Raw genomic sequence first — 25,205 nt, forward strand, 5'->3', positions numbered from 1 at the left:
TTCTGTGTTAGTATCATCCAAAAATATTCCAGTGACCCACAGTGTTGGGTTAGTCACCACAGTACAGGAAAATGATTCAGCCATACATACATAGTTATGGAGCAACTATGCTCCAATAAAATTTAATTTTAAAAGAAAACAAATATTAAAAGAAATTATAGTTTCAGTGCTTATATTTAATTGTCTAAATCACTTAGAAAAAAATTCCAGTGACATGTCAATGTCATATTATGGCCTAATTTAAAGGGTCTCACCTATCAGTTGAGAAGTATGACTAGGATTTCTGTGTCCATTTTATGCTGGAGTTAATATTTTTGACATTGGGCAAACCTGAGAAATGTTTAATAAGGTCACAGAATTTCCCTGAGAGTACCTTTTGATTATCTATTGGTATCTATAGGTTGGGGTTACCAGGTTAAATTTGAACTTCAGATAAACAATAAATAATTTTTAGTATAAGCAAGTTCAGTGCAATGTTTGGGTCATTCTAAATAGTATTTGTTGTCTATCTGAAATTTAATTGGGTGTTTTATACTTTTGTTTGCTTAATCTTGTAGCCCTGCCAGGTATGGTCATGCCCTTCAGATGCGGAGGCAGGAGAAAGATGGGCCAAGCATAGTGAAGACTCAGTGACAGTTTCTCAAAATTGCATACTGAGATTATTCTAAGAGGTGACACATTTATTTATAGGACACTTTTCTTTTGATAGAGACATAGGAGTTATCATTACAAGAGAAATCAAAAGGAAAAGTAACTAGCTCTTCCACATGAGCGCCAGAATTCTTCTAATAAACAGTGTGACAGGTTATAATGCTTTTTCTCATCCTTTCCTCTTCATAATGATAGTAGTAACTATATCATGTATGCATGCATATCTCTGACTCTCTGTGATCCTATGGATGGACTGTAGCCCTCCAGGCTTCTCTGTCCATGGGATTCTCCAGGACTAGAGTGGATTGGATCACCATGCCTTCCTTCAGAAAATCTTCCCGATGCAGGGATCAAACCCACGTCACCTGCATTGTAAGCAGATTCTTTACCCACTGAGCCACCTGGGAAGCCCCAATAACTATCAGTAAAAACTAATCACAAAGTAACTTCTATTGAAAGCTCTCTATACACTAAGCATTCTCCATTACTTACATCTTTTCATCTTTACAACCCCCACTTTACTATGTTTCCCATGAAGTGTCTTGTCTTGTCCTTTGCTTTGCTCTATTTCCAGAAACCTAGGCAAAGGATGATAGTTATAGGAAGCATTTGATCAATGTATGAAAACAAAGGATAAATGAGGTAGATATTATTATCTTACATTTTATAGATAGATTGAGGTTGACTGATATTGAAATATTTCCTCCCAAACAGAATGTAACAGTGATATGACAGGAAAAAAAAGTGTTTCACTTAATCTATCATGGAACAATAGACTGGTTCCAAATAGGAAAGGAGTATGTCAAGACTGTATATTGTCACCCTGCTGATTTGACTTATATGCAGAGTACATCATGAGAAACACTGGGCTGGAAGAAATACAAGCTGGAATCAAGATTGACAGGAGAAATCTCAATAACCTCAGATATGCAGATGACACCACCCTTATGGCAGAAAGTGAAAAGGAACTAAAAAGCCTCTTGATGAAAGTGAAAGTGGAGAGTGAAAAAGTTGGCTTAAAGCTCAACATTCAGAAAACTAAGATCACAGCATCTGGTCCCATCACTTCATGGGAAACAGGTGGGGAAACAGTGAAAACAGTGTCAGACTTTATTTTGGGGGGCTCCAAAATCACTGCAGATGGTGACTGCAGCCATAAAATTAAAAGATGCTTACTCTTTGAAAGGAAAGTTATGACCAACCTAGATAGCATATTCAAAAGCAGAGACATTACTTTGCCAACTAAGGTCCGTCTAGTCAAGGCTATGGTTTTTCCTGTGGTCATGTATGGATGTGAGAGTTAGACTGTGAAGAAAGCTGAGCATCAAATAATTGATGCTTTTGAACTGTGGTGTTGCAGAAGACTCTTGTGGGTCCCTTGGACTGCAAGGACATCCAACCAGTCCATTCTGAAGGAGATCAGCCCTGGGATTTCTTTGGAAGGAATGATGCTAAAGCTGAAACTTCAAGTCTTTGGCCACCTCATGTGAAGAGTTGACTCATTGGAAAAGACTCTGATGCTGGGATGGATTGGGGGCAGGAGGAGAAGGGGACGACAGAGGATGAGATGGCTGGATGGCATCACTGACTCGATGGACGTGAGTCTGAGTGAACTCTGGGAGTTGGTGATGGACAGGGAGGCCTGGTGTGCTGCAATTCATGGGGGTGCAAAGAGTCGGACATGACTGAGTGACTGAACTGAACTGAACCATGCTTTATGAGGTACATTAAAATATTACCATTTAATTCTAAAATTATGGAAATTTTACTTACAGTATTATCTATTAATATTCATCAAATATCCATACATGGATAAATTTACTGACCCTATAACATGGAGATGGCAAACATACACCATTTGCATTTTTCCTGACCTCCTCAAGAGTGGATGTTTAGTGATGGGTTATACAGTTAAGACTTCATCTTTCTAGACAACCAGGTCCTGGTCTTTTCACCATTTGTTTCCCATACTCTAGTGTATATCAGTGTGCCTCAGTAGATTCTCAAAATCATTAGGTCATGACTTCCGATGTATATTGGTCAATGTTTGGGCTTCCCAGGTGGCACTAGTGGTAACCAATCTGCCTGTCAGGGCAGGAGACACAAGAGACAGGGGTTTGACCCCTGGGTCAGGAAGATCCTTTGGAGAAGGAAATGGCAACTCTCTCCAGTATTCTTCCCTGGAGAATCCTGTGGACAGAGGAGCCTGGTAGGTTACAGCCCATGGGGTTGCAAAAGGCTGGGCAAAACTGAGCATGCATGCATGCACACACACAGTCAGTGGTTGGAAATACTGGCTTCAACAACTAATTTCCACTCTCAGAGAACTTTGCAATACACAGAAGTCATGATATTTCTGGAGAGATAGATTATTTATGTAAGAACAAAGCCAAACATTCATATAATTCTATTGTTAGAAATCTTGGTGATGTAAAACATCATAATTTTACATCTATTTTTGCTTAACCCAACACCTTAGACAAATCTCTAACGGAAACTCTGCTGAGAATTGGGACAAATTCATCATCCTGCAAACACTGTCACAAATCACCAGCAGGATATTTTACCACAAAGTAAAAATAATCAGCCATACACAAAATACAGCCACCTTAAAAAAAAAAAAAGTGGGATTGTAATTAGTATTTGTCAATATAGCCTCAGCTGTTGGCTAATGGAGGGTCACCTTGCATACCAGTGGTGTTTAGGATCTGAGCCACACTGGCTGGGGACCATGCATGTCTGTCCCTGGAAAGGGGCCCCACATGAGCCATCTGAAACAAGGACTGAGCATCACCCACCTCTCTCCCTGAGGAGTCAGTGAGCCTGCCTGACACGTAGGTGTTCCCAGGCTTCTGTGTCCCTGGGACTCTCCAGGCAGGAATACCAGAGTGGGTGTCCATGCCCTCCTAAGGGGATCTTCCCAACCCAGGGACTGAACCGTGTCTCTTCTGTCTCCTTCATTGGCAGGTGATTTCTTTACCACTAGTGCAGCCTGGGAAGCTTCATTCAATAAATGTGTGTAGTTAAGTGCATGGTGCCAGTCAGCATGTGTTTGCTAGTGTCTATCGCTCCTACCCTCTGATGGTGCCCTCTGGCTGACACTTTTTCTCATGGAAAGATCCAGCCCTGCTTGTGATTTCTCTCTTCCCTACTCATCCAGGCCATCCCCAGTTACTTCTCAGTGTCTCAGATTTTAAAGGTGATACTGTGTGTTCTTCAAATTTCCTGTGATATTCCTTTTTAAATATTTTCTTTATTGGAAGAGAATCGCTTTACAGTACGGTATCGGTTCCTGCCATACATCAACATGAATCAGCCACGGGTATCCACATGTCCCCTCCCTCCTGAGCCTCCCTCCCAGGCCCCTCCCCACCCCACCCCTTTATGTTGTCACGGAGCACTCGGTTGTGCTCGCTGTGCCACACAGAACATTTCCCCCGGGTATCGATTTTACACATGGTAATGCATACGTTTCATCTCACACGCTAGTCAAGTAATACTCAAAATTCTTCAAGCCAGGCTTCAATAATACTTGAAGTGAACCATGAACTTCCAGATGTTCAAGCTGGTTTTAGAAAAGGCAGAGGAACCAGAGATCAAATTGCCAACATCCATTGGATCATTGAAAAAGCAAGAGAGTTACAGAAAAACATCTACTTCTGCTTTATTGACTATGCCAAAGCCTTTGACTGTGTGGATCACCACAAACGGTGGAAAATTCTGAAAGAGATGGGAATACCAGACCACCTGACCTGCCTCTTGAGAAACCTGTATGCAGGTCAGGAAGCAACAGTTAGAGCTGGACATGGAACAAAAGACTGGTTCCAAATAGGAAAAGGAGTACGTCAAGGCTGTAGATTGTCACCCTGCTTATTTAACTTATATGCAGAGTACATCATGAGAAACGCTGGGCTGGAAGAAGCACAGGCTGGAATCAAGATTGCCAGGAGAAATATCAATACCCTCAGATATGCAGATGACACCACCCTTATGGCAGAAAGGAAAGAAGGACTAAAGAGCCTCCTGATGAAAGTGAAAGGAGAGAGTGAATAAGTTAGCTAAAAACTCAGCATTCAGAAAACTAAGATCATGGTATCCAGTCCCATCATTTCATGGCAAACAGATGGGAAAACAGTGGAAAGAGTGCAGAATTTATCTTTTGGGGCTCCAAAATTACTGCAGATGGTGACTGCAGCCATGAAATTAAAAAACGCTTACTCCTTGGAAGAAAAGTTTTGGCCAAACTGGATAGCATATTCAAAAGCAGAGACAATACTTTGCCAACAAAGGTCTGTCTAATCAAGGCTATCATTATTTCAATAGTCATGTATGGATGTGAGAGTTGGACTATAAAGAAATCTGAGCGCTGAAGAATTGATACTTTTGAACTGTGGTGTTGGAGGAGACTCTTGAGAGTCCCTTGAACTGCCAGGAGATCCAACCAGTCCATCCTAAAGGAAATCAGTCCTGTATATTCCTTGGAAGGACTGATGTTGAAGCTGAAAACTCCAATACTTTGACCACCTGATGTGAAGAACTGACTTATTTAATTGAAGGCGGGAAGAGAATGGTACGACTGAGGATGAGATGGTTGGATGTCATCACCAACTCAATGTACATGAGTTTGAGTAAACTCTTGGAGTTGGTGATGAACAGGGAGGCCTGGTGTGCTGCAGTCCATGAGCTCCCAAAGAGCTGGACAGGACTGAATGACTGAACGGACTAATGCATATGTTTCTGTGCTATTCTCTCAATTAACCCCACCCTTTCCTTCCCCCACTGTGTCCACAAGCTTGTTCTCTGTCTGGATCTCCATATGTCTGTATCACTCTGTAGATGGGTTCATCAGTCCCATCTTTCTGTATCCCATAGGCATGTGTTAATATATGGTATTTGTCTTTCTCTTTCTGACTGACTTCACTCTGTATAATAGGCCCTGGGTTCATCTACCTCATTAGGACTGACTCAAATGACTGGCTTTCTTTTTGAAAGCCAAGTCAAGCTAGGAACTGAACTACTATATCATCCCCTATGCAGCAAATCCCCACTCCTGGGGAGCAGTAGCAATCCCACTAATGGGCACATACCCTGAGAAAGCCATAATTGAAAGACACACATGTACCCCAGGGTTCATTGCAGCAGTTTTTACAATAGCTAGTACATGGAAGCAACCTAAATGCCCGTCGACTGATCATTGTACTTTTATTTGCTTTAATATTAATTAACATTAGAAAAGAGAGAGTACTCCTTTTTTTTTTTTTTCTTTCATCTGTTTATACCTTAATTTTTAAATGAATTTGAGTGTTTTATCTAGGATTGGGGTTCTGGAGTCTTAGATCAGTATTCTTTATCCTCAAGTTTCTCTGAAAGACCTCAGGGCATCTGAGAACTACTGTTGGAAGCATGGGAACAGTCCCACTGCTTGGAACATTTATCCACATCCACAGAGGACAGGAATTTCAGCTGAAGCAGTACTAACACATCGGGTATTATAACATGCTAGCTAATGTACTATCTACTTGAGAAAGCTGACCTATTAGAGTCTCAGAACAGTTATATAAGTTAAACATTATTCCACTTTAAGAGGAGAAGACATTGAGTCATAATACTTGTGAAGCCTTAATTAAATCAGGGCTTCCCAGGTGGTGCTAGTGGTAAAGAATCTGTTTGCTAATGCAGGAGATGTAAGAGACTCCAGTTCAATTGCTGGGTTGGGAAGATCCCCTGGGGAAGGAAATGGCAACTCACTCTAGTATTCTTGCCTGGGAAATTCCATGGATGGAGGAGCCTGGCAGCTACAATCCATGGGGTCGCAAAGAGTCAGACAGAACTTAGTTTTTTAGCAGCTAAAAAACAATGACTCTAAAACTGAGAATATGCAGATTTTGAAATATTTAAGAAATGCATATGTTCAAATAGCTACTTAGAAAAATCTCTTTTCTTCTTAAGGCCACTCACTTTTTCTCTAAAATACCTGGCTAAGGCTAAGTGGTTCATTTCTGAAGACTGCTAAACTTACAAACTGAAATCTCAGATCCTGTTTTCAGGACCGGCTTGTGGGAGAACAAAGAGAAAGACTGTTTGTGATCCATAGCTCCGCAATGCACAGCCCTCTCCCTTTCTGCGCAAAGTGTTTGGGGCTGACCCTAACCCAGAGAACTTCACTGTCATTATCTTTTTCCAAATTGCTATTTTAAAAGTTTCTGACACACACTTGCCTCATGTTGATGCTTGCAATTCCCCTTGGGTGAAATAATCTGATGTAGTATTAAGACTGTCACTAAGGATTGTTCGTGTATAATTTATAGTCACAATTAAAAAGCATTGTTAACTGTCACAACACAGTAGCGACTAAATTAGACTGTGACTTACACTGCCGTGGGCTTCCACTTGGTTTAGTGTCACTCCAGAGAAACCGATCAGCAGCTCGTGAGGAGCAAGGCCTCCAAGAAGGGGCTTGTCCCCCAAGTGTGAAGAGGTGAGAGATCATGGGTTCAGGTTTCAAATATTATGATTAAGAACTTATTTCTATAACATGCAGAGAAATGGAAAAGCGACCCTTTTCATAATCATACAAGGCTAGTTTTGACAGGCAAAGAAGATACTTTATTCTTATTATGGTAGAGTTTGAAATTAAATTGAAGAAGTAACCAAGAAACTATAGAGATCCTCAATCCCAAATCTTTCCTTTAAGTATGATAAAATCAAAACTCAATGATTCAGGTAACAAAGTTGGTACTGGATTATAACTTTTAAGTGCATACATTAAATAATTTGATAAAATCCTATCCAAGTAAATGCCAGGAGATACAGTGTTATTAGATCTTGAGCTAAAAGAGTTACAAGCGATTTTTCTGTTTATTTAATGTGAGCCTGAAAAAGACTATATTTTTTCATGGAAAATTTTTATTTTTTTTTATTGGAATGTAATTGCTTTGCAACGTTGTGTTAGATTTGCTGTGTGTGCTGAGTCACTTCAGTCATGTCCAACTCTTCGTGACCCTATTGACTGTAGCCCACCAGACTCTTCTGTCCATGGGATTCTCCAGACAAGAATCCTGGGGTGGAATACCATGCCCTCCTCCAGGGGATCTTCCTGACTCAGTGACTGAAACTGGATCTCTTGCAGTGCAGGTGGATTCTTTACCACTGAGCCATCAGGGAAGCCCAGTTTTTGCTGTACAGCAATGTAAATCAGCTATATGTGTATATATATCCCCTCCCTCTTGAGCCCTCCTCCCACTCACCCCCAATATCACCCCGCTAGGTCATCACAGAACACTGAGCTGAGCTCCCTGTGCTATACAGCAGCTTCCCACCAACTATCTGTTTTACACCCGGTGGTGTACATATGTCAATGATACTCTCCTGATTTATCCCACATTTCCTTCCCCTACTGTGTCCACATGTTGACTCTCTACTGCATCTCTATTTATGCTCTGCAAATAAGTTCTTCAGTATCATCTTTCTAGATTCCATATATACGCATCACGTGACACAGTATTTGTTTTTCTCTTCCTGACTTAGTTCACTCTAAGGCTCTAAGTTCATCCACATCACTATAACCGACTTGGTGTTATTCCTTTTATGGTTGAATAATATTCCATTGTGTGTATGTACCATATCTTCTTTATCCATTCAATGAACAAGTTATGTTACCTCCATGTCCTGGCTATGGTAAATAGAGCTGCAATTAATATTGGGGTACATGTGTCTTACGGCATTATGGTTTTCTCAGGGTATATGCCCAGTAGTGGGACTGCTTAAAAGTTAAGAATAAGGTATATAAACCATCAATGATACAAGACATCGGAGTAGAATGAATATTCTAGACAGCACAGCAGTATGAATGGGAAAAACATGTATATCATAGAGGAACAAGTGCCCTGAAAGACTGAAAGTCTGGTGGCTGCTTAGACAAAACTTGGTCATATCAAACTTAATTTTTGTTACTCTAAAAAAAGTGATGAATTTGGAGATTCTGATAATGGCTGAGTAAGCACCAACTGGATTCCTTTACAGGTACAGTCTGGACATATTAGCTAGCGAAAAATGAAAAGTATAGGGCAAATTCTGAGTTTCCCATGTTCAGAAGAACAGATTTTTTTTTCCCACTCTTTCTACCCTGAGAGTGGCAGAATCGCTTGTGGAGGAAAAGTTATTGAATTTCTGACCAGAAAACCAGAATTCTGAGTCAAAAAAATCTGTTCAGATCAGTTCAGTTGATTAGTTGTGTCTGACACTTAGTAACCCCATGAACTGCAGCATGCCAGGCCTCGCTGTCCATCACCAGCTCCTGGAGTTCACTCAAACTCACATCCATCGAGTCAGTGATGTCATCCAGCCATCTCATCCTCTGTCGTCCCCTTCTCCTCCTGCCCCCAGTCCCTCCCAGCATCAGAGTCTTTTCCAATGAGTCACCTCTTTGCATGAAGTGGCCAAAGTATTGGAGTTTCAGCCTCAGCATCAGTCCTTCCAATGAACACCCAGGACTGGTCTCCTTTAGGATGGACTGGTTGGATCTCCTTGAAGTCCAAGGGACTCTCAAGAGTCTTCTCCAACACCACAGTTCAAAAGCATCAATTCTTCAGCACTCAGCTTTCTTCACAGTCCAACTCTCACATCCATACATGACTACTGGAAAAACCATAGCCTTGACTAGATGGACCTTTGTTGGCAAAGTAATATCTCTGCTTTTCAATATGCTATCTAGGTTAGTCATAACTTTCCTCCCAAGGAGCAAGCATCTCTTAATTTCATGGTGCAATCACCATCTGTATTGATTTTGGAGCCCCCCAAAAAAGTCTGACACTGTTTCCACTGTGTCCCCATCTATTTGCCATGAAGTGATGGGACTGGATACCATGATCTTAGTTTTCTGAATGTTGAGCTTTAAGCCAACTTTTTACTCTCCTCTTTCACTGTCATCAAAGGGCTTTTTAGTTCCTCTTCACTTTCTGCCATAAGCGTGGTGTCATCTGCATATCTGAGGTTATTGATATTTCTCCTGGCAATCTTGATTCCAGATTGTGTTTCTTCCAGCCCAACGTTTCTCATGATGTACTCTGCATGTAAGTTAAATAAGCAGGGTGACAATATACAGCCTTGACATGCTCCTTTTCCTATTTGGAACCCGTCTGTTGTTCCATGTCCAGTTCTAACTGTTGCTTCCTGACCTGCACATAGGTTTCTCAGGATGTAGGTCAGGTGGTCTGGTATTCCCATCTCTTTCAGAATTTTCCACAGTTTATTGTGATCCGCACAGTCAAAGGCTTTGGCATAGTCAATAAAGCCGAAATAGATGTTAGAATTCTATAGTTAAAGACATTTGACCCTAAGAAAAAAATGAAGAGTACTTAAATAGTAAATATCTGGGTTATTATAAACACCTACTTTAATTTATTTATTTTATTATTTCCATCTTAATTTCTTTACAGTGTATCTGAGTATTTTAAGCAAAATGATAACAATTGTCTTATGAGAATTTATAATACACATGTATGTAATGCATGCAGAAACACTAGCACCAAGGATGGTGAAGGTTAAGTTGACTTATATAGGGCCAAATTTAAAAATTCACTTTGTATTCAAATATTATATGAAGTGATTAGTTCTAAGTAGATTGTGAAAATTAGGAATGCATACTGTAATATCTAGAACAACTGATAGAAAATTAATATAGAGAAGTGTAAATTAAAAGTCAATATAAAAAGAAAAACTACCAATAGAACAATTAAAATTCAATTCTAAGATTTATACAAATAAAAAGTAGTCAAGAAGAGAGAAATAAAAATAAAAAATGGGGACAAATTTAAACAAGTAGTATAAATTAAACCCAGATCCAACCACATCAAAATCATATTAGATATAAATTAACTGAAGATCCTAATTAAAAAGAACAGATCTAAATTTTCATCTTAAGAAATTAGAAAAAGAATGGTAAATGCAACACAACATAAGTAGAAGGAAAACATGAGAGATGAAAAGCAGACACCAGGAAATGGAGAGCAGGACGTTTCTGCTCTGAGAAATACAAAAATATTTACAAGATTTCTAAGGGCCATTAACTGTCATGAAAGATGCCAAGTCAATTCAGCATTGGAATAGATAGACTTTTCAATAAATGGAGATAGAATATTAATATTTATATGCAAAATAATGAACCTCATCTTTATCTTACTCATATATATGAGACAAGTTGAAATAGACTATAGGATCAAAGAACTGAAACTATTCAACTTTAAGAAGACATAGTAGAAAATCTTTGTCACATTTGGTACGGCAAGATTTCTTTGAACAGAATACACACACACATGCACACACACATACAACATAAAGCAAAGCAATAATTAAAATAATAATACCACAATTAAAACTATTGCTCTTAAATAATTCACAGTTTTTAAAAAATATAAAAGCAAGTCATAGACTAGTACTAAATATATTAACTATATATCTAAAAAATATTTTTTTTCCAAAATTTGTGATCAAGATGTAGCTAAGAAATGGGAAGAATTTTGAACAGGTACTTCATAAATAAGCACGTGAAAAGCTGCTCACCATCACTTTCATCAGAGATGTGAATTTTAAATCACAGTGACATATCTTCTAACATTGATAAAAGTAAAAAGATTTACTTTATTAAGGGTTGATGACTTGGATATGGAGGAAATGGTATCATACACTGCTGACAGAAATGCAAAGACATACAGTCCACGTGGAAAATTAGTGGTTAAATGTATACTTGCCATATGATCCAGCAGCCCCATTCTAGGTATTTGCCCAAGATAAATGAAACATCTGACTATAGAAAGAGTATCTGAGTGTCCCTAGCATCATTATTCATAATAATTAGCAACTCTCAATTTTGCATAGGAACCTCGAATGTTAGGCCCATGAATCAAGGTAAATTGGAAGTGGTCAAACAGAAGATGGCAAGAGTGAACATTGACATTTTAGGAATCAGTGAACTAAAATGAATTGGAATTGGTGAATTAAACTCAGATGACCACTATATCTACTACTGTGGGCAAGAATCCCTTAGAAGAAATGGAATGGCCATCATAGTCAACAAAAGAGTCCAAAATGCCATACTTGGGTGCAGTCTCAAAAATGACAGAATGATCTCTGATCATTTCCAAGGCAAGATATTCAATATCAGAGTAATCTAAGTCTATGCTCCAACCAGTCATGATGAAGAAGCTGAAGTTAAATGGTTTTAGAAAGACCTACAAGACCTTATATAAATGCCCTTTTCATTTTAGGGGACTGGAATGTGAAAGTAGGAAGAAATACCTGGAATAAGGCAAATTTGGCCTTGGAGTACAAAATGAAGCAGGGCAAAGTCTAACAATTCTACCAAGAGAATGCACTAGTCATAGCAAATACCATCTTTTAAAAACACAAGAGAAGACTCTACATGTACAGTGAGCAAAAACAAGAACAGGAGCTGATTGTGGCTTAGATCATGAACTCCTCATTGCAAAATTCAGACTTAAATTGAAGAAAGTCGGGAAAACCACTAGACCATTCAGATAAAACCTAAATCAAATCCCTTATGATGATACAGTAGAAGTGACAAATAGATTCAAAGGATTGGAGCTGATAGATAGAGTGCCTGATGACCTATGGACGGAGGATCATGACATTGTACAGGAGGCAAGGATTAAAACAATCCCCAAGAAAAAGAAATGCAAAAAGGCAAGATGGTTGTCTGAGGAGGCCTTACAAATAGCTGAGAAAAGAAGAGAAGTTAAAGGCAAAGGAGAAAAGGAAATATATACCCATTTGAATGCAGAGTTCCAAAGAATAGGGGAGGGCTGGGGAGGGGGGTTCAGGATGGGGAACACATGTACACCCATGGCGTATTCATGTTGATGTATGGCAAAACCAATACAATATTGTAAGGTAATTAGTCTCCAATTAAATAAATTTATATTTAAAAATAAATAAAATAAAATAACAGTGAAAAAAATTAAAAAAGAAAGCCTTCCTAAGAGATCAATGCAAAGAAATAGAGGAAAACAATAGAATGGGAAATACTAGAGATCTCTTCAAGAAAATTAGTGATACCAAGGGAATATTACATGCAAAGATGGGCACAATGATGGAAAGAAATCGTATGGACCTAACAGAAGCAGAAGATATGAAGAGAGGTGGCAGGAATGCACAGAAGAACTATACAAAAGATTTTCATGATCATTCTTGGACCAGATAACCACCATGGTGTGACTACTCACCTAGAGCCAGACATCCTGGAATGTGAAGTCAAGTGGGCCTTAGGAAGCATCACTGTGAACAAAGCTAGTGGAGGTGATGGAATTCCAGCTGAGCTATTTCAAATCCTAAAGGATGATGCTGTGAAAGTGTTGCACTCAATATGCCAGCAAATTTGGAAAACTCAGCAGTGGCCACAGGACTGGAAAAGGTCAGTTTTCATTTCCAGTCCCAAAGAAATGCAACACCATAGAATGTTCAAGCTACCGCACAATCTCACACATTAGCAAAGTAATGCTCAAAATTTTCTAATCCAGTCTTCAAAAGTAGGTGACTGTGAAATTCCAGATGTTCAAGCTGGATTTAGAAAAGGCAGAGGAACCAGAGATCAAATTGCCAACATCTGTTGGATCACTGAAAAAGCAAGAGTTCCAGAAAATTATCTACCTCTGCTTTATTGACTATGCCAAAGCCTTTAACTGTGTGGGTCACAATAAACTGTGGAAAATTCTGAAAGAGATGGAAATACCAGACCACCTCACCTGCCTCCTGAGAAATCTGTATACAGGCCAAGAAGCAACAGTTAGAACCTGACATGAAACAACAAACTGGTTCCAAATCAGGAAAGGAGTACATCAAGACTGTATATTGTCACACTGCTTATTTAACTATGTTAAATAGTTAGCTTATTTAACTATGGAAACTATATCATACAAAAAACCTGGCTGGACAAAGCACAAGTTGAAATGAAGATTGCTGGGAGAAATATCAATAACCTCAGATAGGCAGATGACACCACCCTTATGGCAGAAAGCAAAGAAGAACTAAAAAGCCTCTTGATGAAATTAAGAGTGAAATTGTTGGCTCAACACTCAGAAAACTAAGATCATGGCATCTGGTCCCATCACTTCATGGCAAATAGATGGGGAACAATGGAAACAGTGAGAAACTTTGTTTTGCGGGGCTCCAAAACCACTGCAGATGGTGATTTCGGCCATGAAATTAAAAGACACTTGCTCCTTGGAAAAAAAGCTATGACCAAACTAGATACCATATTAAAAAGCATAGACATTACGTTGGCAACAAAGGTCCAGCAATGGCAACCCACTCCAGTACTCTTGCCTGGAAAATCCCGTGGACAGAGGAGCCTGGTAGGCTGCAGTCCATGGGGTCGCTAAGAGTCGGGCATGACTGAGCAACTTCACTTTCACTTTTCACTTTCATGCATTGGAGAAGGAAATGGCAACCCACTCCAGTGTTCTTGCCTGGAGAATCCCAGGGACCGAGAAGCCTAGTGGGCTGCTATTTATGGGGTCGCACAGAGTCAGACATGACTAAAGTGACTTAGCAGCAGTCAAAGCTATGGTTTTTCCAATAGTCATATATGGGTGTGAGAGCTGGACCATAAAGAAGGCTGAATGCCAAACAATTGATGCTTTTGAACTGTGGTGTTGGAGAAGACTCTTGAGAGTCCCTTGGACTGTAAGGAGATCAAACCAGTCAATCCCAAAGGAAATCAGTCCTGAATATTAATTGGAAGTACTGATACTGAAGCTGAAACTCTAATACTTTGGCTACCTCATGTGAAGAACTGATTCATTGGAAAAGACCCTGATGCTGGGAAAGATTGAGGGTGGGATGAGAAGGGGTCGACAGAGGATGAGATGTTTGGATGGCATCACCGACTAGATGGACGTGAGTTTGAGTAGGCTTCAGGAGTTGGTGATGCACAGGGAAGCCTGGTGTGCTGAAGTCCCTGAGATTGCAAAGAGTAGGATATGACTGAGAGACTGAACTGAACTGAACTAAGGGCTTCCCAGGGGGCACTAGTGGTAAAGAAACTGCCTGCCAGTGCAGGAGATATAAAAAAGACACAGTTCAATCCCTGAGTGGGGAAGATCCTCTGGAGGAGGGCATGGGAACCCATTCCAATATTCATGCCTGGAAAATCCCATAGACAGAGTATCCTGGCAGGCTATGTCCATAGCGTCACAGAGAGTTGTACACAGGTGAAGCGACTTAGCACTGCACAGCACAGCAGCTCTAAACATAAATATCCATTAACTATTGAATAAAAACAAAGTTTGTTATGGGTTTCCCCAATGGCTCAGGAGGTAAAGAATCCTCCTGCAATGCTGCGGACTCAGGTGACAAGGGTTTAATCCCTGGATCAAGAAGATCCCCTGGAGTAGAAATGGCAACCCACTCCAGTATCTTGCCTGGAGAATCCCTTGAACCGAAGAGCCTGGTAGGGTACTCAAAGAGTCTTACACAACTGAGCAAGCAAGCAAGTTTTTGTTATATTATGAAATAATTATCAGTAATAACAAGGAACAAAGTTAGTTGCATAAAGAACTTTCAGCAATCTCAAGAGCATTATCCTGTGTAAAGAGCCCAGTATGATTCTACTTATATGCAGTTCTAGAAAGGCAAAATTATAGGTCTGGAAATCAAGTCAATGACTGCCTGGAATTGGAAGCTGGGAGAGGGAACTGAATTCAAAACACATAACTTTTTGGGTGCTGGGAATATTTAACATCTTAAGGTGGTATTTTTATGGTGATATGCAATTGTCAAAAGTCAGAGTCATCACGTGAAAGTAGAAATATTATTGTATGTTAATTATGTCACAGTAAATCTGCTGGAGGGATTAAGAAAGGAAAGGAAATTATACATACACACACACAAAAGCTGTTTAAAGGGAGAGTGACTAAATAGGTGCAGGATTTTTCTTTCAGTAACAAAAGTGATTGATTGGGGTAGGTGGTACGAGGCCTGCCGTAGAAATGCAGAAAGGGAAAAATGATGCCAGTGTGATTTCTGGCAATTTAGGATCCAGACACAAACAAGAGTCCTTTGTTTTTGTTTTTCAGTATGGTCTGATTTTGTTGATATGTTTCTACATTTCGCCTAATAATTTTCAATATTTTTAAATAAAAGATATGATAGAAACACAGATATTAAAGTTAACCAATTGGCAGCAGGTGCTTAGCGATGAAATACGTATATTCCTTTAGAATCTGTTTTGTGTAGTAGTCAGAATAAACTGAAGGTTAATTGTATATCAGTTATGCTAGTATTTGTGTGTGCGTGTGCTCAGTTGCTTCAGTTGTATCCAACTCTTTGTGACCCCATGGACTGTAGCCCCCCCGACTCCCCTGTCCATGGGAGCACAAATCTAAAAAAATTTTGACATGAAGCATACTTTCAGCAGATTAGAAATGTTCCCAAACTAAATTCAAATACAATTTGCAGTGAAAAGTTACTGTTTGTGCTACCCCACAGCTTTTGGCAAAAGCTTCCTAAGTTTGCTACTCCTAACAACACAAGGCATGAAAATATATTTCTGTCCTTGTTCAAAGTATTTTAATATTTGAGTATGTTATGACTCTGTGTATTTAACAGAGCTTTTCCCTGTATCGGTGAACGAGAAACCCAACTTTCCATTAAATGAGCTCTGGGTCTGGAAATAAAATTAGAAAACTAATAAAAGTGGAAATATCAGCACTCTTGCCATTTTCCTAGCAGCAGGAAAATCCTTTATTTGATGTATCACAGTCTAGAATTATGGGTATGAAAATACATGGCAAAATTTATATTGCAAATCCCACTTTCAGGAAGTGAGCTTAAACACAGTATTCCTGAAATGTATGACTTAGAAACTAGCACATCAGTCTGTATTCATGTAATTAAGTCACATATTTGTATGTGATATACACAGATTGAAGAGGAAAGCCAAATGCTAAGAATTTAAATTTGAGAACTCTGTTATTAAATGACATCTGCTAATAGTTGGATCCCTTTAGATTCAAAACCCAAAGGAAGTCATTACAAAAATAAAATTCGTGATACAAATTGTTCCATTTCTTGAATCATCCTTATTAAGATAATTATTTTGAATGAATTTATTTTTCATATAATTGCTTTAGCAATTTACTTTATCATACCAGATTACAAAAGAATACCTTTCTTATCACCTTCTTTTTATGTTTTCATCATTTGATAAGTCAGAGCCTACCCTTGTGGTATGGACAATTAGGTATGGACATTTAATGTTTTAGACTTTTACTCTGAATATATCAAGCATTCCTATAATCTTATTAGGCTAAAAGAGGGCTATGGAATATAGTATCACTATAATAGTAATTACTGAATAAAATTATTATTTCATCCTCTGACAGAATACTTATTCATATTATGTTACATTAGCTACCTAAATTTCTCTAATAAAAAGAAATAAGATTCATCTTCTATGGTTCATTTTAAAAGCATTGTCAGTGGTCAGACATTTTTTGTGAATATGTAATCTGTATTAAAACTGTCACTTATTTAAAACAAACCCCCCTGCCCAAGTTTCATGTTTAGTGATATTTTAAAGCTCTAAAAAGAATTCCTTTTTTTGAGAGCTTTATTATCTGGTTAAATATGTATGAAAATAATTGGGTTATTATTTAAGGTAAATACATGCTTGGGTAAGTGATGAAGAAAATAACTGAAACTGACTTTAGAAATTTTAAAAAGTTTAATTTTCAAAATAGAGGAAGATCATCCCCTAAGAATTTCATAAATTGTGTGATCCACAAAACGACTAATAGTTAGCAGATATAAATATGTTTCAATAAATGCAGACTTGATTAAGGAGGCAGTGGTAAAAAAAAATGGACTACAAAAACAAGGAGAGTGAATTAATGAAACAGGACTTCAGAGCAGGAAGATTAAAAAAGAGGAAAAGAAGTTTATTGTTAAAACATGCTGAACTGCACTGAGATAGGTAACTATGGCTTACAGTTGGGCCAAGAGAAAAACAAAGATTTGGAAAATTACCGATGGTATTTGACTTACTAAAAAGAGACAGTATGGGTGCTGATTAAACTAGCAAAGTCCCACTCTTGCCCCAGACTTTTTAGGAAGATTGGGAAGGAGACATGTGGAATGAAATCCCACAGACGAGAGACTGTGGGCTACAGGGACAGAGGGGAGGAAGAGAGCTGAGGAAAACGTCTAACTCCCTTTTGCATTAGGGGGCTCTTTTAGGGCTTCTTCACAACAAAGAATGGGGTGCCCACCACAGGAGAGAATGCATCCTCTGAGAAGTTGGATGCAGAGGCACTGGGAACCAGCAGAGAGAGTACCGCACCTGAAGCCAGTCAAAGAACCAGCATTCCTTCTTTTCCTGCTACCCCTCCTATATAATTGGGGTAACGATGCTTTGAAAGTAGAGAGTGGGAGACGTCCCAGGACCAGATCATGGACATCCCTTCTGTATTGTTAGGTTCTGGAGTAGGGGGAGCCGAGAATAGGTGGGCCCCTTCAGATCTCTGGAGATACAAACCTGACCAAATGGCAGTGAACTGGGGTTCCTCGACTTAGATATGCTAAACTAGATTTTTTTAACAGTTCAATAAGTTATGGAATCCAATTCAGATATCATTCAAGACATCTACGAACTAGTGAAGAAGAAAAAATTGACATAACAATACAGAAATCATGTTTTCCATTAAAAATGATACTGTCCTACATAAAGTTTATAAGTTTCAACAAACTAATCACTCTGAGAAAAAGGAATTCCAGTAAATAACTAGGTTTTTTTGAAATAAAAGATTATAATGAGAACATGCTTATACAAGTTCATAATGGTGATAGAACTCTGACTGCGTTGTTATAGAATGTTTAGAGTTACATCAGAATGTGACCAGTGTAATTTTATTGAATTTCAAAGTTATGGGCTGAACCTCAAGGGATGGTGTGACACAGGCAACAAGAAGAAAATAACTCAACCCAGAGAGGTCCTGGCTGCAGATCTAGTTTTCATGGTCTAAGAATTTAGTTGAAGCCTTTAGAAGGGATAAATTGTTGGAGGTAACAATGCTAAATGCAGTGCTAGTAGAGTCCTTTCTTACTCAGGAGAGGAGCACAGAGGGAGATGGGAGAAGACGTGGTCACAGAGAATAAGAAGTGGAAACTCTGAGGAGTTCAGGTGTTCATGCATTTGGAAGTGCAATAAAATCTAAGAAGGATGGTAAATGCTGGGTTTCATCATCTTCAAGAGCAAGTTCATTATGTGAATCAGACAAGAAGCAACAATGGTGATTTGATGGCTGGTGAGAAGAAGTAAACTGTAACCCACTCCAGTATTTTTGCCTATTAAATCCCACAGACAGAGGAGTTTGATGGGATACAGTCCATGGGGTCACAAAGAGTCGAACTGAGCAACTGAGCATGCTCACATGAGAATAAGCAGCAACTTCATCAAGGAGCTTGAGGCTGAAAGCAAAGGGAATTAAACATGGTATTTCAAGGAGACAGAGGAATCAGGATGGATGATGTGCAGAGAAAGAGGAAAGAGACAAGCTGGCAATTGCTATTACAGCAAATGAATTAAATGTTAGCTTTGTGTTCAGCATGTGGTGCTTGTAGAACTATTACTCAGTAGTGCTGAGCGAGAGAGCTGTGGCTAACCTATGATGCCCACAGAGATTATTTTAGAAGAACACAGGTAGGAAATCATGCCTAAAATAGATTACATAGGATAATTTTGAAATAATTTTTTCCGGTACCCTATCATCAATGGATATATGGTTACTGTTTTTGTTCTGAATTATGTATTTTCCCAGAGTGGGGAAGATAGACTATTCGTGAAGGTGAACTCTGTTATGTCCTTTCTGTATTACAACCATTAAAGTTCATGCAGTCAAACGTGAGCATGGAGTCTAATATGATCAAAAGGAATCTTATATTATTCTAACTGGAGTAGTAATACCCAAGAACTCATAGAGATTGTTGTCACCTGGAGAATGAGAGGTGATAACTAAGAACCAAACTGTTACCCAAAGTCTAGAATTATTTTATGCACTCATCATGGGTACGATCATATTTTTTCTTTTTTTTAAAATTATGAAAGTATTGTAATGCATTCACAAGAAACTTGGAAAATGCAGAACAGGGTTACATATAGTTCCATAATATATTATCATTGTTTTGAAGTAAATAAGATTTTTAGTTGGTGTTTCAATATCAATCTCTCAAAAATTAGTAGAATGAATAGACAGAAAAGTAGGATAGTAGACCTGAAAAGCACTATGAACCCAGTTCAACATAACTAAGATTTATATAATTTTCACAAACAGCAGAATAAAAATTTTATTCAAGTTCCCATAGACTAAAAACCTGGAGACACTGAAACATATCCAGAGACATAAAGCAAGAAGAAAAAATTTCATAATCTAAAGGGATTGAAATTGTACAGAGTCTGTTCTCTTACATAATCAGGTTCTGGTGGCTCAGATGGTAAAGCGTCTGCCTACAATGTGGGAGACCTAGGTTTGATCCCTGGGTTGGGAAAATCTCCTGGAGAAGGAAATGGCAACCCACTCCAGTACACTTGCCTGGCAAGTTCTATGGACAGAGGAGCCTGGTAGGCTACCGTCCATGGGGTCACAAAAAGTCAGACATGACTGAGTGACTTCACTCACTCATAATGGGTAAAAATCAGTCACTTAAACTACTGTATCTTTCTTAACTAGTAGATAACCCAGTTTTAAAGAAGATAGAAAATCAGCAATAGGATCTCATGATAAAATATTCTATTAATTTATGCAGGCTTTCACCTTGAAATGTGATCTGTGAAAGATCACCTTACTTGTGTTTTCATGACTTCATCCAATCCAAAAAGTAAACATGATGAGTTTACTTGCTAAGCTTTTGCACATGAGATTATAGGACAAAGTAAATAAACTATTATTAGGCATTTTGCATACCACAGAGGCCCAGTATAACTGAAGACAGAAAGAAAAACTCATGAATAAAAAGGTTGCCATTATTATTTTATGAATATTGAACATTAAATTCTGCATTAGACATTTTAGAATGGAGAAAGTGGGAAAGTGAATAATTAGAAATCTTTAGAAGATTCTTAATATGTATGCATTTACATTATTTACATTATTAAAGGGCTTTCCTGATGGTTCAGGTGGTAGAGAATCTGCCTGCAATCCAGGAGATCCGGATTCAATCCTTGGGTTGAGGAGATCCCATGGAGAAGGGAATTGCAAACCAACCCAGTATTCTTGCCTGGAGAATCCCATGGACAAAGGTGCCTGGTGGGCTACAGTTCATGGATTCACCAAGAGTCAGACAGGACTGAGCAGCTCTTTCACTTTCATTGTATTAAAATATTTTTCTGTTTGCTAAATCTTTAGAATGTGGATTTAACTGCCAGCCAGATTATCATCTTGTAAGTACTCAGTCCTGATGCAGCATACTTGTTTGGTACAGATCAAAGCATCAGTTAAACTATTGAAGACAAAGAGTTTGACTATTTTGTCTATTTAGTTATAATTTTGGAATATCAACAATAAATTTGAGCTTTGGAGTATTGACTGTAATTATAATAGATTTTAACATATCAATAGAAATCCAAGAAATATAAATGCATGGATAAATGTCTTCTAGAAACTTTATAGTAAATCACAAGTTCTTTGTCTTTTAGTATAACATTTATTTCCTAGAATAATTGACTAGCTTCTAGATTTATTGTCACTTATTTCCTCATCTCGGTCAATGAAAAAAAATACCCCCCTTTTTTTTTTATATCATCTCTCTTCCTTCTCGTTCTCTTCCTTTACTATGTCCATCTTCTTTTTAATGTTCTAAGTAGTGTTCACTTTTAACCTATTTGTGTGGATTTTTCAGTATGTCTTGCAAGTAGGTTTTATGCAAGGAGGAAGTCTGTCATGTAACAATAAAGTACACTGGAAATGAATGAGTGAAAAGAAAATAACTGGTAATATTTAAAAACAGACAAAATAAAAAGCATAGCTATAAAATATAAATAATTTATATTTACTTTCTCAGTGTCCATTTATGGGTTTTAAAAATTGGAATTATGTCCTCCTTTTAATCATCAAAGCACTAACATGAACACATGATTAGCACTGAGCAACTTGCAAGATTAAATTATAAAAGATTCAAGTTATATATGAGGCATCTATGATATTAAAAAAATGAAAGAAAATGCAACAAACCCCCAAATGTCTCCGTATATTCATTTTTACTCTATTCACCATTTAGTGTCTTTTGAATGCATTACATATAGTTGAAGCATGCAAAGAGTGAAAAATTATGTACAAAACTAAGGTCTTATTTCTACATTTTATATTTGTATTATTAAATTTGAAAAAACATACACTGCAGTGTTCATATCAACATTATCTATTATAGTCAAAATATAAAAGCAGCATGTGTCTAAAAACAGTTGAATGAATAAAGAAGATGCTGTATACATGTATATATGTATATATAGAGATACACAAATGTATATATAGAGATATACAAATGTATATATACACATGTATATATAGAGATACACAAATGGAACGTTACTCAACCATGAAGAAATGAAATCATGCCATTTGCAACAACATGAATGGACATGGAGGATATTGTGCTTATATGAAACAAGTCAGATAAAGACAAAAACTGTGTGATATCACTTATACATGGAGTCGAAAAGATACAACAAACTAGTGTATGTAACAAAAAGGAAGTAAGCTCACAGATGCAGGGAACAAATTAGTGGTTGCCAGTAGCAAAAGGGAAGGGCAAGGCAAGATAGGGGTACTGGATTAACAGGTACAAACTGCACGTATAAAATAAGCTAGAAAGACGTATTTAGACATATAACTAATTAATGGTCATTTAATTAGCAGCAATGACCACACTGAACCATTTTAATTCCCATAACTGATTCTTTAGAAATGTCCAAAGCAGACTGTTTGAAATATAATTCTATATATAATTAAAATATAATTCTATATATAATTAAAATATAATTCTATTTCTTAAAAATGAAAATAAAGCCAAAAAAAAGTAAAAACTTTACAGTATAAAAATAATGGGAGAAATATTTATACTCTGTCAAAAGTCAGAGATGAACTTTACTTTCTACATATATGATTATTATTGAAGCAGTATCTTTTCAGAGACCTTAAGTGGTAATAAAAACTTTATATTTCCAGTTTATATGATTCAGCTAATTAAACACAGACTATTACAATAGCTTTGAAAAAGTATGGATTTAGCACATTAAAAAAAGCTAATTTTATGACATGTCCTCTTCTTCAGCAGTTTCTTTTTAACACAATAATCAAGAAATATATTGCAGTTTATATCAAAAAGCTCTTTTCTTCTGATTTTAAACAGATAAAATAAATAAATAAATTTAAAAAAAAAATAAAAATAAAAAAAAACAAAAAAAAAAAAAAAAAAAAGAATTATGTTGCTGATTAAATGACTTAGCTCTTTTCTTCTGTTTTTAAACAGATGAAAACTTAACTGTAAAAATGCATATTAGCTGAAACCCTTAAAGTGAGTACAGTGATTAAAAGTTTTAAACTCTGGTTTATTTGCCTTGCTATTCTTATAAAGTATTTAAACATATATAAAGTGAAAAGTGAATAAAAATAAAAGAAGCCAAATACTAGCAAAATAAAAACACAATAACCAGAAGATTTTTAATGTGACATATACAGAGAGATGGTAAAAATACCAAACATTACCTTCTCAGGCCACACACAGATAGATGGTTATTGCATTAAAAAGTCTGTTTGAATGTATCTGCCAATTCCATGTGAAATGTCTACCTCTTGGGGGTGGAAGAGAATTATATCCTACGTACTGGGTGGAATGGTGGTGTGGTGCTGCTCAGCCGCTCAGCTCTGTACAACTCTTTGCGGCACCATGGACTGTAGCCCACCAGACTCCTCTGTCCGTGGCATTTCCCAGGCAGGAATACTGGAGTGGGATACCATGCCCTCCTCCAGGGAATCTTCCTGACAGAGGGATCAAACCTGAGTCTCCTGTGTCACATACATGCCAGTGAGTTGTTTACCGTGGAGCCACAGGGGGAGTCCCATTGGGTGGAATGAACAGTGGCAAATAACCAGTCACACACAAAAAAGGAAAAAAAAAAACAAACCCTGCTTTAATAGCATTTACAAGGTAAACTGAAAGATATTGAAAACAGATTTGATATTAGAAAAGGAAATTTGCATATTCAAGGATGAAATAAGACTTAATACACTAACTTCTAGAAAAATGAAATTCATGACAAAAACTTTTAGAGATCCAGTCAATATATTTTTAAAGACTTTATAGAGTATTTTTTACATATTCTGATAACATCTTTTCTTTTAAACCTGTAATCTGAATATATTTAATACTTTTGTGCAATGGATGTTTATATGCCTGCATTATTTATTCTGTCATTATATATATATATACGCCTGCATGCTAAGTCGCTTCATTTGTGTGACTCACTGAGACCCCATGGACTGTTGCCCACCAGGCTCCTCTGTCCATGTGATTCTCCAGGCAAAAACACTGGAGTGGGTTGCCATGCCCTCCTCCAAGTATGTAAGTAACTTTTTGCCAAAGGAACATTGATAGACTATCAATACTGATTTTAAAAGACCTAAAAAATTAACGTGGAAGTATTTATAATTCAGTTATTTTAAAATGAAATTTTCACAACAATTTATTTTCATCTGTTTCCTTACTCATTACTGTAATTATTTAATGGCATACCATTTTTTGTTTGTTTTTTAAATTTAATTTTTAATTGGAAGAAATTTGCTTTACAATGTTGTGTTGGTTTCTGCCGTATAGAAAGTTAGCCATAATTGTAGATATATGCCCTTCCTCAGGAGCCTCCCTCCACTCCCCCCATCCCACCCCTCTAGGTCACACCAGAGCGCCAATGGAGAAAGTAACATTGACATATACACACTGTCTTGTGTAAAATGCATGGCTGGTGAGAAGCTGCTGTATAACACAGGGAGCCCAGCCTGGCAAAACATCATTTTATGTGACTCTAGAGCTTTGGAGCACGAGACTCTAGCTTTACTCCTGCCTGGCATTACTAGAGTTTCTAATTAGACTCGTAAATAAAACTGTACAAGGATGCGTGGTGTTTATAGTTAATCTCTTTGGGTGACCTAAGAGATGCCTTCTTTGAATGGTTTACACTGGTTCTACCTGTGCATGAAGGTAGAGTGCAATGCAAGAAAGTATTGCCCATCTCTGCATACAAGGTCTTGAGACTACTAAAGATGAGGATGGTTATTCTAAACATGTTTTCTGTCTTTTATCTTTCATCTCAATTTCTAAGTGAACATTGCAGTGAAAGCTGGTTGACTCGTCTAATGCCCAAGGGCCATCAGCAGTCTATAATTTTTACATTGCTTCTTTCCACTTAAAGACATATATCCTGAAGATCACTTCTTATCAATTCATAAATTGCCTCCTCATTTCTTTTTACAGATACTTATACTTCATTATGT

General features: G+C 37.6%; 1 protein-coding gene across 1 annotated transcript in view; it reads left to right on the plus strand.

The window, feature by feature from the left end:
* Positions 1-25,205, plus strand: part of GALNTL6 (polypeptide N-acetylgalactosaminyltransferase like 6) — a 1,480,702-nt gene that overhangs the window by 93,073 nt on the left and 1,362,424 nt on the right. The window lies entirely within an intron of this gene.

Source organism: Oryx dammah, unplaced genomic scaffold (genome assembly GCF_014754425.2).
Source record: "Oryx dammah isolate SB20612 unplaced genomic scaffold, SCBI_Odam_1.1 HiC_scaffold_1, whole genome shotgun sequence".
NCBI classification, from domain to species: Eukaryota; Metazoa; Chordata; class Mammalia; order Artiodactyla; family Bovidae; genus Oryx; species Oryx dammah.